Source organism: Egretta garzetta, unplaced genomic scaffold (genome assembly GCF_000687185.1).
Source record: "Egretta garzetta isolate BGI_Z169 unplaced genomic scaffold, ASM68718v1 scaffold175, whole genome shotgun sequence".
NCBI classification, from domain to species: Eukaryota; Metazoa; Chordata; class Aves; order Pelecaniformes; family Ardeidae; genus Egretta; species Egretta garzetta.
Genome location: NW_009259860.1, coordinates 4165458 through 4180486, shown reverse-complemented (window position 1 = coordinate 4180486; position 15029 = coordinate 4165458).

The window sequence follows — 15029 nt, the reverse complement described above, 5'->3', positions numbered from 1 at the left end:
AAACAACCTTGTTTATGAACTGTAAATAAACTAGACCTTCATGTTATACATCATTTAATCTTCCTAATATATTCTTCCCAATTTTGTCTGTCTTCAAATCCTTCTAAGAACATTTTCTTTTTATTAGCTATGATATCTCTCTAGTATTGAGGGACTCTAAGACATAATAAAATGGATTGAAATGAAGCTGAAAACGTTTCACTTTCCCTCCAGATACAGCAAAACTTATACACATAAATATAAATACACACACAGACACCCTTACCCCACCTCCTCCATACATATAGACAAGCACTTACAGGTGAGCTTGAAAACTGATCATGGAACCAAGATCTGAACATTGCTTCTAGTTAAGTTCCTAAGAAACAGTGTACTGCTCAGTGTCAACTTTGGGGAATAAGTATATTTCAGGGAAACTGAATTTCCCCAGGCAAGAACACAGAATGGTACTTTCAATGAGAAACTTTTGGCTAAAAGCCACCTTGTGGCGGCTGGAAATTTCTGAAGTGTCCCAATAAAGAGAGACCATGCTTTATACAGGTACTTAAAACAGACAGAGAAATCTTGACATAAAGACCAGAATTAAGCCTACCAAAACTGAGAAATTAATTTAAAGCAGTAAAATGCTCCAAGAAGCAGAGCATACATTTTGGCTATTTTAACCAGATAACATAGCTTCTGTATGGATAATTAAGTTCCACCTGAGATTGTATCAGAATTCTTCTCTACACATTTGTTTTCTGCAATGATCACCATATGTCTTCTGGAAAACAAGAGAGAGAACAGGGGAAGAAAGGCCACAAACTGTCTTGCTTTTATAGAAACTGACAAAAAAATGATTTATTTCCTCATTAGTTTTGACAATGATCTATTTGTTTATTTTTATTACTAATAGGGGGGTAGGTTGTTGTGTGCCTATGGCTGATCACCTTTGCAAAGTCCTCAGTAGGACTAGTTCCCTACATGATTTTGGGATCACTAACTATTCATAATGTCATGAATGTCAGTGTATTTGTTATCAAAGCTGGACTTGAATTTTGTTCAGTAATCCTCCTAAAACACGTTGATAACTGCTAGTAAAATTCTTCCTGTGCAGCAGACAAATAGAGCTGAGGAAACCTAGACCACAGCAGAAAAAGACAATCTTCCCTACACAACACCCCTGCAAGCTACTGGTTCAGTATACACTGGTTCAGCTCAACCAGAATACTGGAAAAGCAGTGGGTTGTTTTTCTCTTACACCTTAGATGATAAATGTCATATTTATAATAGGAATCACATCCTGTATTTTCTCTTTGAGAGGTTTCATAGCTGGGTATTTAGCCATAACGAGCTAGTGACTTGAGCTTCTGTGTTTGCCTGAAGTTAATGAAACTGCTACACATGGTTGATACTGTGCTTTACAGTGTTTACAGAACTAGGCTTTTGTAAAGTAAGTTGTTCAGCAAACCGATACTACGCTTGCTGAATTGCATGATACCATTGTTTTTCTCACATCAATGAACACACTTCTTGCTTCCTATGATAGTCTATGGCTTTGATCTGATCCTGACGAAGATAGCAAACAAAGATATTAGCATAACTTGCTGTGACAAGAACATAACCAATTGTCCAAAAAGTCACAAAACATAGGTGATATGAACGTAAAGCACTTTGTCACTCATGAGGTCATGCACGACTGCTCTTTATACAACCATGAAATATTATAAAATAACTTTGTAAAGCAGAGTATCCCAGAAGAGATATGACACTGCTAGACTTCTCCAGCCATGAATTTTTCACAGCTCAGTAGAGATCATGGGAAAAGGTACCTTTGGCTTTCAAGATAACTACAAAAATTTTTAATTTCTTATATCCACAAAGTGAAGTGGAGAGTATTTTTTGATGAAAACTTCTACTGGCTTTTAACTGGTAGTAGCAAAGCCCTAAAATTATATTAAAAACAATAATTAAAATAATGCAATTTATGTTGTAAAGCAATGTTCTGAATTGTGAGAGGAGTAAACAATGTTTCCTAATTGGACTGCTGACACAGAAGATAAATGCCAGTAAGGTGACATGTCTATTTCTATGCGCGCTGCAAAATGCATGGAAAGCTTTCTGGCATAGGAAGTCATTCGCCTCTTCCAACAGCTTTCACAAGCAAGAAACTCTTTTCATCCAGAACTGACAAGACCATTCCTGCATTCAAAATGTGATACTCTCCTATAGGTCGTGAGCATTGTCACTAATGACTAGAGATGGTGAGTTCTTGCATTCTGGAAGCTGTAGAAATTCACTTCACTAGTATTAAATTCACTTGATTTTTCTCTCAAGTGAGAGTTTACTTCCATTAATTTTTAGCCTTACATGACCTCCTGGGTGCTGACCACTCCAAGATTTTGTAATAATCAATCTTAGGAGTGATTATTGCATATAGCAGAGACAGAGTATGAATAGATATCTATTTGTGCAGTTTCTCCTATTTGAATATGTTTATACTCTATTTCATGGGAGATCCTTCTGTTTGGACATTGCACTGTAAAACACAAAATGCCAGGAGGAGCATGGCTTCATGATCATTATTTCATCTCTTCTCTTTTCCTTGACAAGACTCAGAACAGAAATGAGCTTGCAATGGAACCTGTTCAGGTGAATTATTTTCTAGAAAGACATCTCAACCCACATCTCTTAACTGTTTAACTACACCTTGTTCGAATCGTAGAATCATTTAGATTGGAAAAGACTCTTAAGATCATCGAGTCCAACCAGTAACTTAGTACTGCCAAGTCCCACTAAACCATGTCCCTAAGTGACCCACCTACACATCTCTTAAATTCCTCCAGGGATGGGGACTCAACCACTTCCCTGGGCAGCCTGTTCCAATGTCTGACAACCCTGTCGGTGAAGAAATTTTCCATTATATCCAATGTAAACCTCCACTGGCACAACTTGAGACCATTTTCTCTCATCCTATTGCTTATTACCAGGGTGAAGAGACTGACACCCACCTCTCTACAACCCCCTTTCAGGAAGTTCTAGAGAGAGATAAGGTCTCACCTCAGTCTCCTTTTTTTCCAGGCTAAACAACACCAGTTCTCTCAGCCGCTCCTCATAAGACTTGTGCTCCAGACCCTTCACCAGCTTTGTTGTCCTTCTCTGGACATTGCTACAGTACCTCAATGTCCTTTTTGTAGTGATGGGCCCAAAACTGAACACAGTATTCAAGGTGCAAGCTTAAGGATGGAGGAGGCATACTGAAGTAACAAAGGATACTGATGAGTTTCTGGATATAGTATGGAAGAAGTTGATGGCTGGTAACAGCTTTACCAATAGAAAACCTTACTTATAAAAAGGAGACTGACAGTCATGACCAAATTATACATTAGAGATCAAGTCAACATTTCAACTAGCAAGTCCTAGAAATCTGGTGCCACCAAACTGTGTCCTGTTATTTGGGAACATGGCATCACAAAGCTATTTTCTTACATATGACAACAAAAACTTACTGCCAAACACAACAAAAGCTCAGACCAGCTGCCTGTGAAAGTCGGGTTAAGTTGAAGGCAAATAGACTCATATAAAATAAAATAGAATAAAATACAATGAAAAATCTGGTGAGACTAAGGAGTCCTAAAAAAAGTCATTAATCAATATGATACTGAAGGTGAGGAAATATTTATAAGTGAAGGAACACCTTCTAGTGGAAAGTTCCAAATTAAGTTTTCTCTGGTGAGTTTTAATAAGATAGTGCTATTCCATTTTCTTAAGCACCATTTATTACAAAGAAAAGAAGCAGAAGACATATGCTTTAAGACCTATCTACTGTTCTCATTGTCTTCTGTGACTCCATGATCAAGATGAATCTTCATTCTTATAACGCAGGCTTCCTGACAAAGAAGAAAAGAGGAGACAGGGACTACAGTCTACACAGGCCACAGCCAAGCCTTGCTCGACAGTTAAAATAACTGGCTCAAGTTCTTCCAGTACCAACCTTTTATTATTTTTCTTTCAAATTTTTATGCTCTAAGTATTTATTCCTTTAATTGTTTGCTTTCTATTAAGAACCTGGCTGAGACAGCAACACTCCTGTGTAACATTACTACAGAACAATAGGTAGAAAAGCAGCTGTACACTGTGCTTGAAACAGGCCTATACCTATAAAATTTTGCTGTACTTCACGAGGCGATCTGATTGCATATCCACATTGCTCCAACAGTGGTGGTGCCATGAGGAAAAACAGATTTGCACTGCGCAGAGGGAAGAGGTGGTATTGAGCATCTTTAGTAAGAGGCTTTGTAAAGCATAAACTATGAACTTCAAAGTTATACACAAAAAAAAAAAGGCTATAGAAATTCTTGACAAACACCCACAACACTGGTACTAATGAAAATATACTTGAAGAGGAAATAATGTCTTACAGGAAGATGTGGTAGAAAGAGGAATAAGCAAGAGATTCTAGGGTGACAGAGCCTGTTCTGTTCATGCTCCTCAGGGCCCTGGATGCAAAGGGATGACCTTTACACTTGGTGCCCAGCAGTTCCCTGTGTCTCATGAAGAAACAGTAGAAGAAAGTGAAGAGCTTTGTTTTTTTATGTCAGAGAGAACTCCCTGGCCCAGTGCAACCCAGAACACAGAATTTATATTCCCTCTGTGCCTTGTGGACAGGAAATAGGCAGTAACACCTCTGTCACCAGCCAAATAGCTGATGTTCATTAGGGAAATATTTCACACCTTTCGAGGTGTGTAACTGTGTGACTGAATTCCTAATTAGTAACCCAATTTATTCCTTTATTGTTCTGTTTCTGTTTGTGATTTCTCATCAGCATACTTATCCTCAGTATGCCAGTTGCCATAACAACTCCTTATTTTGATCTCTTCCATCATTGTTTTCAAGGTAAAGGTTTCCAGTTTAAAGCTAGGTTGCATCCTCCCAGGATTTCTCAGAGGCTGCTGGTTCATTGCTCAGGAGAATAATTACCTCTTCTGTTTGGCCACAGGTGAAGGTGGTGATTTGGCACACTCTTACTACAAAATTACAGAAGAACCCATATAGACACATGTCCTTGAAAGCAAGTAAAAAAGAGTATCCCTTTAAAAGCGACTTTAGCATGTGTGATCTGAATCTGATTAGAGCCACTATAGGAAGATAAATAAACCATTGAAGCTGCTACAAATTATTAGGGTAATTTCTTCAACACTTGGAATTTGCATACTGGAGTTCACTGTCTTCGTAAAAAATCGGGTTTAGTACAAACACAGACTATAGAGGTTGAAAAGGGCTTTACTGAGCAAAGGACAGTGGGTCACACACCCATTAAGAGACTTGTAAGTCCTTTAAGGCTTAGTGAAGTGAATGAACTAACTTTTGTGTGCTGAAATCGTGCAAGACAGCAGGTCTAGCAGCCCCATCAACTTCAACACAAGCAAGGTCAGAATCATGTCCATTTCTGCTTCTTTGGAGCACTATAGTTTAAATAGTTTTCACATAACCTGCCCTGACTTTCTTTGTTTAAATGAGCCATTGTCATTTAAGTGGTAACTAATTATTAGCCTATAGGCTCATTGTTGCAGAAGTACTTTTATTTTGAGTAATCACCAAGAGATGTCCATGTACTGAAATTGTAATTACTGAATTGAGAACAACAGTGGCAATGTAAGTTAAGGGATGAGTAGGACTAATTATATAGATAATTTTATAATTCTAAATAATAATATATAATTATATATAAAATAATTACAAGTAATTATAAAAATATTTATAGTTACATCAACAAATAGAATGGGCCCTTTAACTTTATTTGTAAGTGAATAAGGGGCAATTACTGGCAACCTTGTAAAAGCCACAAAGCTTAACAATGCAAGTGGCAATGATCTCTATATGTGTTGTGTGGGTGGAAGTGTTTGTTATTTGTGTATTTGCATTTTAACTGGCCCAGAGAGTGAGGCAAAGAGAGACGAAGAGATTCCATTTAATTCAAACAAATATATGTTTTGTTTTTCAATTAGATCTTATATGCCAGTACAGTACTGTAGTTGCAAACCTATTGCGGGGGAGTGGGGGGAAAGAACTCAGAAAGCAAGTGCTACATTCATCTAACAAGTTTTATTACTTTACATGCTACAATAACTCAAATAAAAAGGTAGAATTTGGGGGGGTTTTGATGGTGATGTATTTTAGCCAGCATATCTCAAATATAAGCAAATGCTCCATGTGAAAACTGCAAGACCAATCATAATTTATGACAGTCATTTAATCTTGCTAAATTACTTAATCTGCTAAATACTGCATTATTGCTCTAATACAGGAAAAGGAAGTGGTATATGGCTTGCCAAGTGTAACCAATCTTCTTCTGTGTAAAATTAAGTTCTAATTCAATATATAAGACATCAAAAAAAAGTCCTGAAATTCAAAAGAATTTTCAACAGCCCTTGTGAAAGTAAACATAAGGGTACTTATTTATGTGTTGAAGTAAATTTTCAGGATTCTATTTGGAGGCACAATTTCAGAATTATTTTAATAAGGCACAACTGAGACTGACAGAAATAGATATTTCTAGTCTACATTAATAATAAATTCTTCAGATTGTATTTCCTTTGTTATTAAATATTTTAATTCCTTCCTGTACCAGAACTTAACAGATACAAACTAAAAGTTCACTGGCATTAAAACTAAAGAACTGGACATTTCTAGCATGCACTGGAATGGATATATTAAAAAGGATGTTAAATAATTATTTTTATATTAAAATATTTCTTTTTTGCATGTCTGTGGAAAAGTTTTTCTTCACTTCTACTTTTCTGTAAAGAATTTCTCAATGGCTGTACTACTTTGATCACCCTTTTTATTTATTTTTCAACCAGTTTCAGCAGCAAATAGATGGCACATCTCTTCTATGATTTTGAAGTCCTGTTCAGTTAAGATGTATGTTAATGAGCTCCTTATTTTTCCATGAAACTTCCTTCCATATGGACAAGATGAAACATGTCCATCAAGAAATTAATGAGAGGCATGTGGTACATTGCATTCATTGTTAATAAACTGTAATTTTATTCTTCTGTTTCTCTTGATACTGCCTTGGGAAAGTTCTCTTACAGGACTACCTCTCTCTCCTACACACTTACAGAGGTATTTACCTCTTTTGGAAGGCATGTTTTACTTGTTTAGGAACAAGAAAAGTTCCTATTTCTTCTTCTAGTGGTAAGACATATGACAAAGGCTGTTGTACAGGTGATCTCAACAGGGCTATTACTGACATAGAAACACCATTTCTATGTGCAGTCCTCCTGCCACATCTGTAGAATTGCTTTGAATGTTTACAGATCAACATATTATTACAAAAGGGAGACTCCTGGACCTTCCTTTCATCATGCCTTCCCTCCCCTCTGCTCTGCTAAGTATTTTTTTCAGCTGGAGAGAAAAGTGTTTAAAAACGTTTTCTCATCCAAATCTCAGCTATGTATCTTCTGAAAAAAACAATACTTTTGGATGTTTGTTTTATTGTGTTGTATATGCAAGGTTGAGAAACATAGTTTGATTTACATAAGTGTTGTCAGTTTACAATACATGAGACGTTTTCACAACAGCATCAAGAATTCATAGCACTGGCACTTTTCAGTTTTATAATGTCTTGCACACAGTACTTTCAAAATAAAAAAAATCTTTATTTTAATTAGCTATGGGGACACATAAGTTTGAAAAATAGAACTGCCTTTTACATGCATGTTTGTGTATATAACATCTACAAAATCTGTTCCCATGGAAAACTGGGATGGACTGATATTCTGTGCTGGTTTTTTTCAGTAGATCAACTAAACCTTTCAGTGGATTGGATTCATCGGTCAGCACCTAGAAAGTCAATACCGGTCAACATCTTAATGTACTCAAATTACTACTTTTCTCCTAAACACTGTAATCTAGACTAGTTTTGTTATAATACCTGGAATGTAGAACTAAAATAGGACATAAATAAAAAATCCTGCCATTTTGCATTTCCAAACTGTTTATCAAATCCTGCAGTCACATCCAAGTTCTGCAAATATTTATATGTGTAAATAGATAAAAAATATAAGTATTAGATTCATTCAGATTTAGGTTTGCCTTTTCTCCACTGTAATGTAAACTCTTTGTTACATAAAGGCACGCTAACAAATGAAACTTCAATTTAGCAAACATCGAAGCATAAGCATTAGAAACAAGGCAGGTATCATTTTACCTTTCAGAAAGAAAAGAAAAATGAAGCATGGTAAAGTAAATACTTTACTGGTAGTCCCTGGTAATAGGGATTACTTGAGGGAACTGAACGCACATAAATCACTGAATCAGTTGTGCTGGGATCAGAAGGCAAAACCGACATGCCAGGGAAAAAATAGAAATTATCCATGTTTTGTTCCAGGGCAAAATCACGGCTGAAATTCCTCTTGCAACATATTTCAGGTCAGAAAATTGAGAAAGTGGTTTGACATAGATGAACCATTTGACTTGGGAAGGAACCTCTCGAGATCATCTGGTCCAACAGACCTGATCAAGCAGGACCACCAAGAGCTGGTTGCCTAGGACTATGTCCAGAGATCTTTTCAATATCTCCAAAGATGGAGACTCTGCAGTCTCTCTGGGAAATTTGAGCCAGTGCTAGGTCACCCTCAAAGTAAAAAAGGTGTTTGGTGGTGTTTAGAGGGAAGCTCCTGTGTTTCAGTTTGTGGTCGTTGCCTGGATTTCCTGGTATGTCCATGTCTCCTACTGAGGAACCCAGAACACAACACAGCACTCTAGGGTAGCGACACCAGTGTTGAATAAAAGGGAAGGATCATCTCTCTTGACCTGCTGGCAGTGCTTTGACTAATGCAGCCCAGGTTGCCATTATCATTGACTAATCTGATCACCTTATATGACAAAGTTCCCCACTCAATGGATAAGGCAAAGGCTGTGGATGTTGTCTATCTGGACTTTAGCAAAGCCTTTGACACCATTTCCCACATCATTCTCCTGCACTCCGTTCTGGGGCCAGTCTTGTTCAATATATTTATCAATGATCTGGATGAAGGGATTGAGTGCACCTTCAGTAAGTTTGCAGACAACACCAAATTGGGCAGGATTGTTGATCTGCTGGATGGTAGGAAAGTTCTACAGAGGGATCTGGACAGGCTGGATCAATGGGCTGAGGCCAGCTGTATGAGGTTTAAGAAGGCCAAGTGATGGGTCCTGAACTTGGGTCACAACAACCCCATGCAATGCTACAGGTTTAGGGAAGAGTGGCTGGAGGGCTGCCTGGAGGAAAAGGACCTGGATGTGCTGGTTGACAGCTGACAGACTATGAGCCAGCAGTGTGCCCAGGTGGCCAAGAGGGCCAATGGCATCCTGGCTTGTATCAGGAATAGTGTGGCCAGCAGGAACTGGAAAGTGATCATTCCGCCTGTACTCAGGACTAATGAGGCTGGACCCTGAATACTGTGTTCAGTTGTGGGCCCCTCAGTTCAAGAAGGACAGCGAGTTGCTGGAGCATGTCCAGAGGAGAACAACAGAGCTGGTGAGGGGTCTGGAGCACAAGTCTTATGAGAAGTGGCTAAGGGAACCGGGGTTGTTTAGCCTAGAGAAGAGGATGCTGAGGGGAGACCTTATCTCTCTCTAAAACCACCTGACAGGAGAGTGAAGCGAGGTGGGTGTTGGTCTCTTCTTCCAAGTAACTAACAATAGGACAAGAGGAAATGGTCTCAAGTTGCACCAGGGCAGGTTTGGATTGGATATTAGGAAAATTTTTTTTACTGAAAGAGTGGTTCAAGCACTGGAACAAGCTGCACAGAGAGATGGTTGAGTCCCTGTCCCTGGAGTTATTTGAAAGACGTGTAGGTGTGGTGTTTAGGAACATGGTTTAGTGGTGGAATTGGTAATGCTAGGTTTTTGGCTGGACTTGATGATCTTAAATATCTTTTCCAAACTAAATGATTCTATGATTCTATGAACATTCTTTGTTGAAAGGGTGTATTGCTGGCTTATGTTCAACTTTGTGTCCATCATGCCTAGGATCCTTTTCTGCGAAAATACTTTGCAGCTGGGTGTTGCCCACATATATTTGTGCATGTGGTTGTTCCTCCCATAGTGCATGATTGGCATTTCCCCTTGTTGAGCATCATAAGGTTTCTGAAGGATTATTTTTCCAGCTTATTGAGGTCCTTTTGGAAGGCAGCACAAAACTCCCGTGTATTAACCACTCCTCCTCGTTCCATGTCAGCTGTGAAACCTGCTGAGGGTACATTCTGTCCCATCATCCAGATCATTAATGAAGATTTTAAACTGGACTGGACACAGTACTGATCCCTGGGGTACACCCCTAGTTACTGGCCTCTGACTAGACTTTGCACCACTGATCACCACCCAGTGAATGGCCCAGCCATTCAGCCAGTTCTCAGGCCACCACATTGTCTACTCACCAGTGCATATTTTATTAGCTTCTGTATAAGCATCTTACAGGAGACAGTGTCAAAGGCCTTACTGAAGTCCAGGTAGACAATACCCACTGCTCTTCCCTCATCTACCAGTCATTTCAACAAAGTTTATGAGGTTGGTCAGGCATTAATTCCCCATGGTGAATCCATGCTGACTACTCCTGATGATTTTCTTGTCCTTCATGTGCCTGGAAATGGTTTCCAGGATTAGTTAGTCCATTCCCTTTCCATAGATCAAGGTGAGTCCTGTAGTTCCCTGGGTCCTCCTTCTTGAGGCCTTCCTTGCCCTTCTTGAACATACAAGTGACATTTTCTCTCCTCCAGTCTTGGGGAGCTTCTTCCAATCACCATGATTGATCAAAGATAATTGAGTGTGGCCCCACGATAACATTAGACAGCTTACTCAGGGTGCATCCTGTCAGGATGCATAGATATATGTATGTCCAGCTTGCTTACATGTTCCCTGATTTGATCCTCTTCCACCAATGGTACATCTTCCTTGCTCCAGCCATTCCCCTGGTCTCTGTGATTCCCAAAGGCCAGTCTTGCTAGTAAAGAATGAAGCAAAGAAGGCATTCTGCAGCTCAGCTTTCTCCATAACTGGGTTTCTCACCTTATTCAGCAGTAGGCCCATATTTTCCCTAGTCTTCCTTTTGTTACCTATGCACTTCTAGGGTACATATATATGTATATATATACATGTATTTATGCGTGTGTATATATATATACACATAGTTACCTATGTATTTATATACCCTTCTTGTCATTGACATCCCTCATCTGATTCAATTCCATTTGGACAAACCACAAACCTCCAGTTTCAGGCCTCTAGTAGAAGATGGATGGCAATAAATATGACCATGTTGAGCAGAGGGCACTGAGAAGGTGTGGCTGGGGCCCTTGCCCTGCAAGGAGTAGCTATTGGACTGGGGCTAGTTCAGACATGATAAGGGACTGTTTTGGAGCACCCAACATCACCCTCAGTACTGGTGGTTGGGCATAGATGAGAGAGAGCCAGGCTCTGCACAGCAATGTGTGGTGGGAGGGTGAGAGGCAGCGTCACAAACTCAAACACAAGAAGCTGAGGTTGTAGATAAGAAGAAACCTTTACCCCACAGACAGCCCAGCCATGGAGCCAAGGAGGGTTGGGCTGTCTCTGACATTGAGGGGTTTCACACTTCAACTGGTGAAGCCTTGAGCAGCCTGGTCCAACCCCATGGCTGAGCCTGCTTTGGGCACAGTCTGAGACTGGGGACCCCTCCAGAAGATTTCCCTGTCAGCCTGAATTATCTTACAATTCTACAGTCAAAGAAAATAATATTCTTACAGCTACAAACTGATAGAGCCAGGATCCCAAGTTCCTTGACATGGCTGTTCAGTAATGAACTGACAAATCATTAGTGTCTCCTATAAGAAATCCATCAGAAAGCATAACCTCAGTCTCCTTAGCCAAATTGTTTGGCAGTTATACATGTATGAGAGCAGTAATGAAGTGTTCTTTGCCTTGGAAAACTTAATTCTTACCATTAATGGGATTTTTTCTGCCATGTCAGTAAACTTATCTTCAACTGCTTTGCTGAATTCAGGACCTTAACAGTCAAGTCCAATCTATCTCCTTCACCGTTCTGTCAATTCTGTATAACTTATGAATGAATATTGGCAAAAAAAATCCCACAAAACAAAACAAACTAAAACCAGTAAAAAATATCTAAAATAAATACAAGCAAACTACTCACATTTACATATTACAATTATGCTTTACAGTCAAGAGTGAGTAGGACATTTATTTCATCACAAAACTAAAACACATAGATTAGTTAAATGACTGCTGCATGTCAGTGCAAATGTATCAGAAGTGAATACATGTGTTTTCCTTCTCTTTTCAAACTTATGCAAATTTTTTTGTTCCCTCTCCTCAACAGGATCCTTTGAGAGCTCATTGGTGATCAGTTGTTTCCATGTAACCATCATCTCCTTTGAAAAGGTCTGTTCCTATTTTTTATTTTGTAGATAGTGAAAAAAATATCAGTCAAGAAGTTGGTAACAATAAGAGATAAAGTAAAATAATCTTTCCGGATATTTCTGTTTCAAGCAATCATTCAAAAAGGTCACATTGGTAAATGAGAATTTTAGCCAGATAAATGAAGCATGAGATTAATGATAAGTTTTATTGGGGGAAATCCTGCTCTTAACAGATGTGTCCACTTGGATGATGTGGTGAGGGAAAGCAAAGCAAGTGGTTCCAGACATTTCTCTGGCAATAAAGCTATCTTGCTGATGCAGGTTGGCTAGACTAGGAGGTATGCCGCTGAGCATAAAACACAGCACAAGCTGGCAGAGATCCTGCTGTGTTATGCAGAATTAGGGCACTGATTCCTTTACCCTCTTCCTTTTGAAATCAACTGGCCTAATTACACAGCAGAGAACATAAACTGGTCTTTGTCATAACAATTCTTGTAAGGAGAGTAAGAATGTTCAGCAACAGAAAGTAAATCCCTTAACAAAGAGGCTAGAAACAGGGTAGGCTGGGTCTATAGATAAAAGTTCACCAGCTTTCTTCTATGGGACATCAACTATCTGCTTTAGTATGAAGAAGTGGGTTTAGGTGACAATTTGACTAACCTGAACTTACTAAGAACATTTTTAGAATGCACATGTAGGAAGAAATTTCTGTAGGTTCAGAACTACTGTTAATAAGGGTACTGAAAGTGCATAATAATGTTGCTCTTACAGGAGGAATAAAAATAATTTGATTAAGACTGAGAAATAAGTGCAGAGAGAGCATGATTCCATTTGGTAGATATTGATTTCATTTAGATTTGCTAAGTATGGGTAATTGGGTGGGTGTTGTGAATAGTATTAGAAGATGTGAATAACAAGGCCATGTGTTAAAGATGTAATTTTAATGAATAGAAGAAGATTGAATTTTAATGACTAGAAGAAACTGAATAAAATTAGGAAAAAGCTCTTGTAGTTTTCTCTCTTATTTTAACCCTGTTATTCTCTATGTAAAGGAGAAGTTTAAAATTACATAAATAGAATTCTCAGTAACTTGACTGAAGTGGCAAATTTGGTCAGTCTTTTTTTTTTCTTTTCCTAGGGAGGAACTCTATACTTCACTATCTGCATAAAGACTAGATGTAGGCTAAAGGGTCAGAAAAGCAAATGACTGTTTTTAATAAAGACTATTATTAAAATAATTTTTTGTGACACATACTGTGCTCAAGTATAATGATTTAGCCTGTATGACCTACCATAATATAGCCTGCATTGCAACCATCAGGATTTCACAGAAGTAAAGTTCAATCTGGAAGAATTTTCTCATATGGTTTTAAGACACAGAAACTGTAATGTAGGAGAAATTGGAACAGGGGATGGGAATGGAGAACAACAAAAAAGCTGAAAAAAACCACTACCAAGAAAAATCTGCACTCTGCAGATCTCAGTGTTCTCATTCTGCTTTTCAGGATTGCTAATGTTCACTCTTAAATACATATATATGTATATATTTGGTATAGAAATAAGGCTTACCTGCAGGTAGGAGTTCAAACTAGCCAATAAAATCCATAAAACTCTACCTCAGCAGTGATTTATGGATACAGCTACAAAATCTAGATGTAACACACTTCAAATATGCAGTGGCAATATGTGGTACCTTTGCAGCTGCTGCATACCATGTCGCACCAAGCAGTGATAATTAGAACTCATTGTTTCCGTAAGACACTTGCATCTGCCCATAGCAACACGAATATGTCACCTGTAAATTTGAAGATCACATGACCCATTCTACACAGGGCCTGGGAGACTGTCATTCTACCTGCACCAATTTCACAGAATCACAGAATGGCAAGGGTTGGAAGGGACCTCGGGAGATCATCTAGTCCAGCCCTCCTGCTCAAGCAGGGTAACCCAGAGCAGGTTACACAGGACTTCGTCCAGGCGGGCTTTGAATATCTCCAGAGAAGGAGACTCTACAGCCCCTCTGGGCAGCCTGTTCCAGTGCTCTGTCACCCTCAAAGTAAAGAAGCTTTTCCTCATATTCAACTGAAACCTCTTATGTTTCAGTTTGTACCCATTGCCTCTTGTCCTGTCGCTGGGCACCACTGATAAGAGTCTGGCTCCATCCTCGTGACATCCACCCTTAAGATATTTGTATGTGTTGATGAGGTCCCTTCTCATTCTTCTCTTCTTCAGGCTGAACAAGCCCAGCTCACTCAGCCTTTCCTCATAGGGGAGATGCTCCAGTCCCTCTATCATCCTAGTTGCTCTCCTCTGGACTCTCTAGGAGTTCCTCATATTTCTTGAACTGGGGAGCCTAGAACTGGACACAGTACTCCAGGTGGGGTCTCACCAGGGCAGAGTAGAGGGGGAGGATAACCTCCCTCAACCTGCTGGCCACACTCCTCTTAAGGCACCTCAGGATACCATTGGCCTTCTTGGCAACAAGGGCACACTGCTGGCTCATGGTCAGCTTGTCATCCACCGGGACTCCCAGGTCACTCTTGGCAGAGCTGCTTTCCAGCCGGTCATCACCCAGCCTGTACTGGTGCATGGGGTTCGACCTCCCCGGGTGCAGCACTCGACACTTGCTCTTGTTGACCTTCATC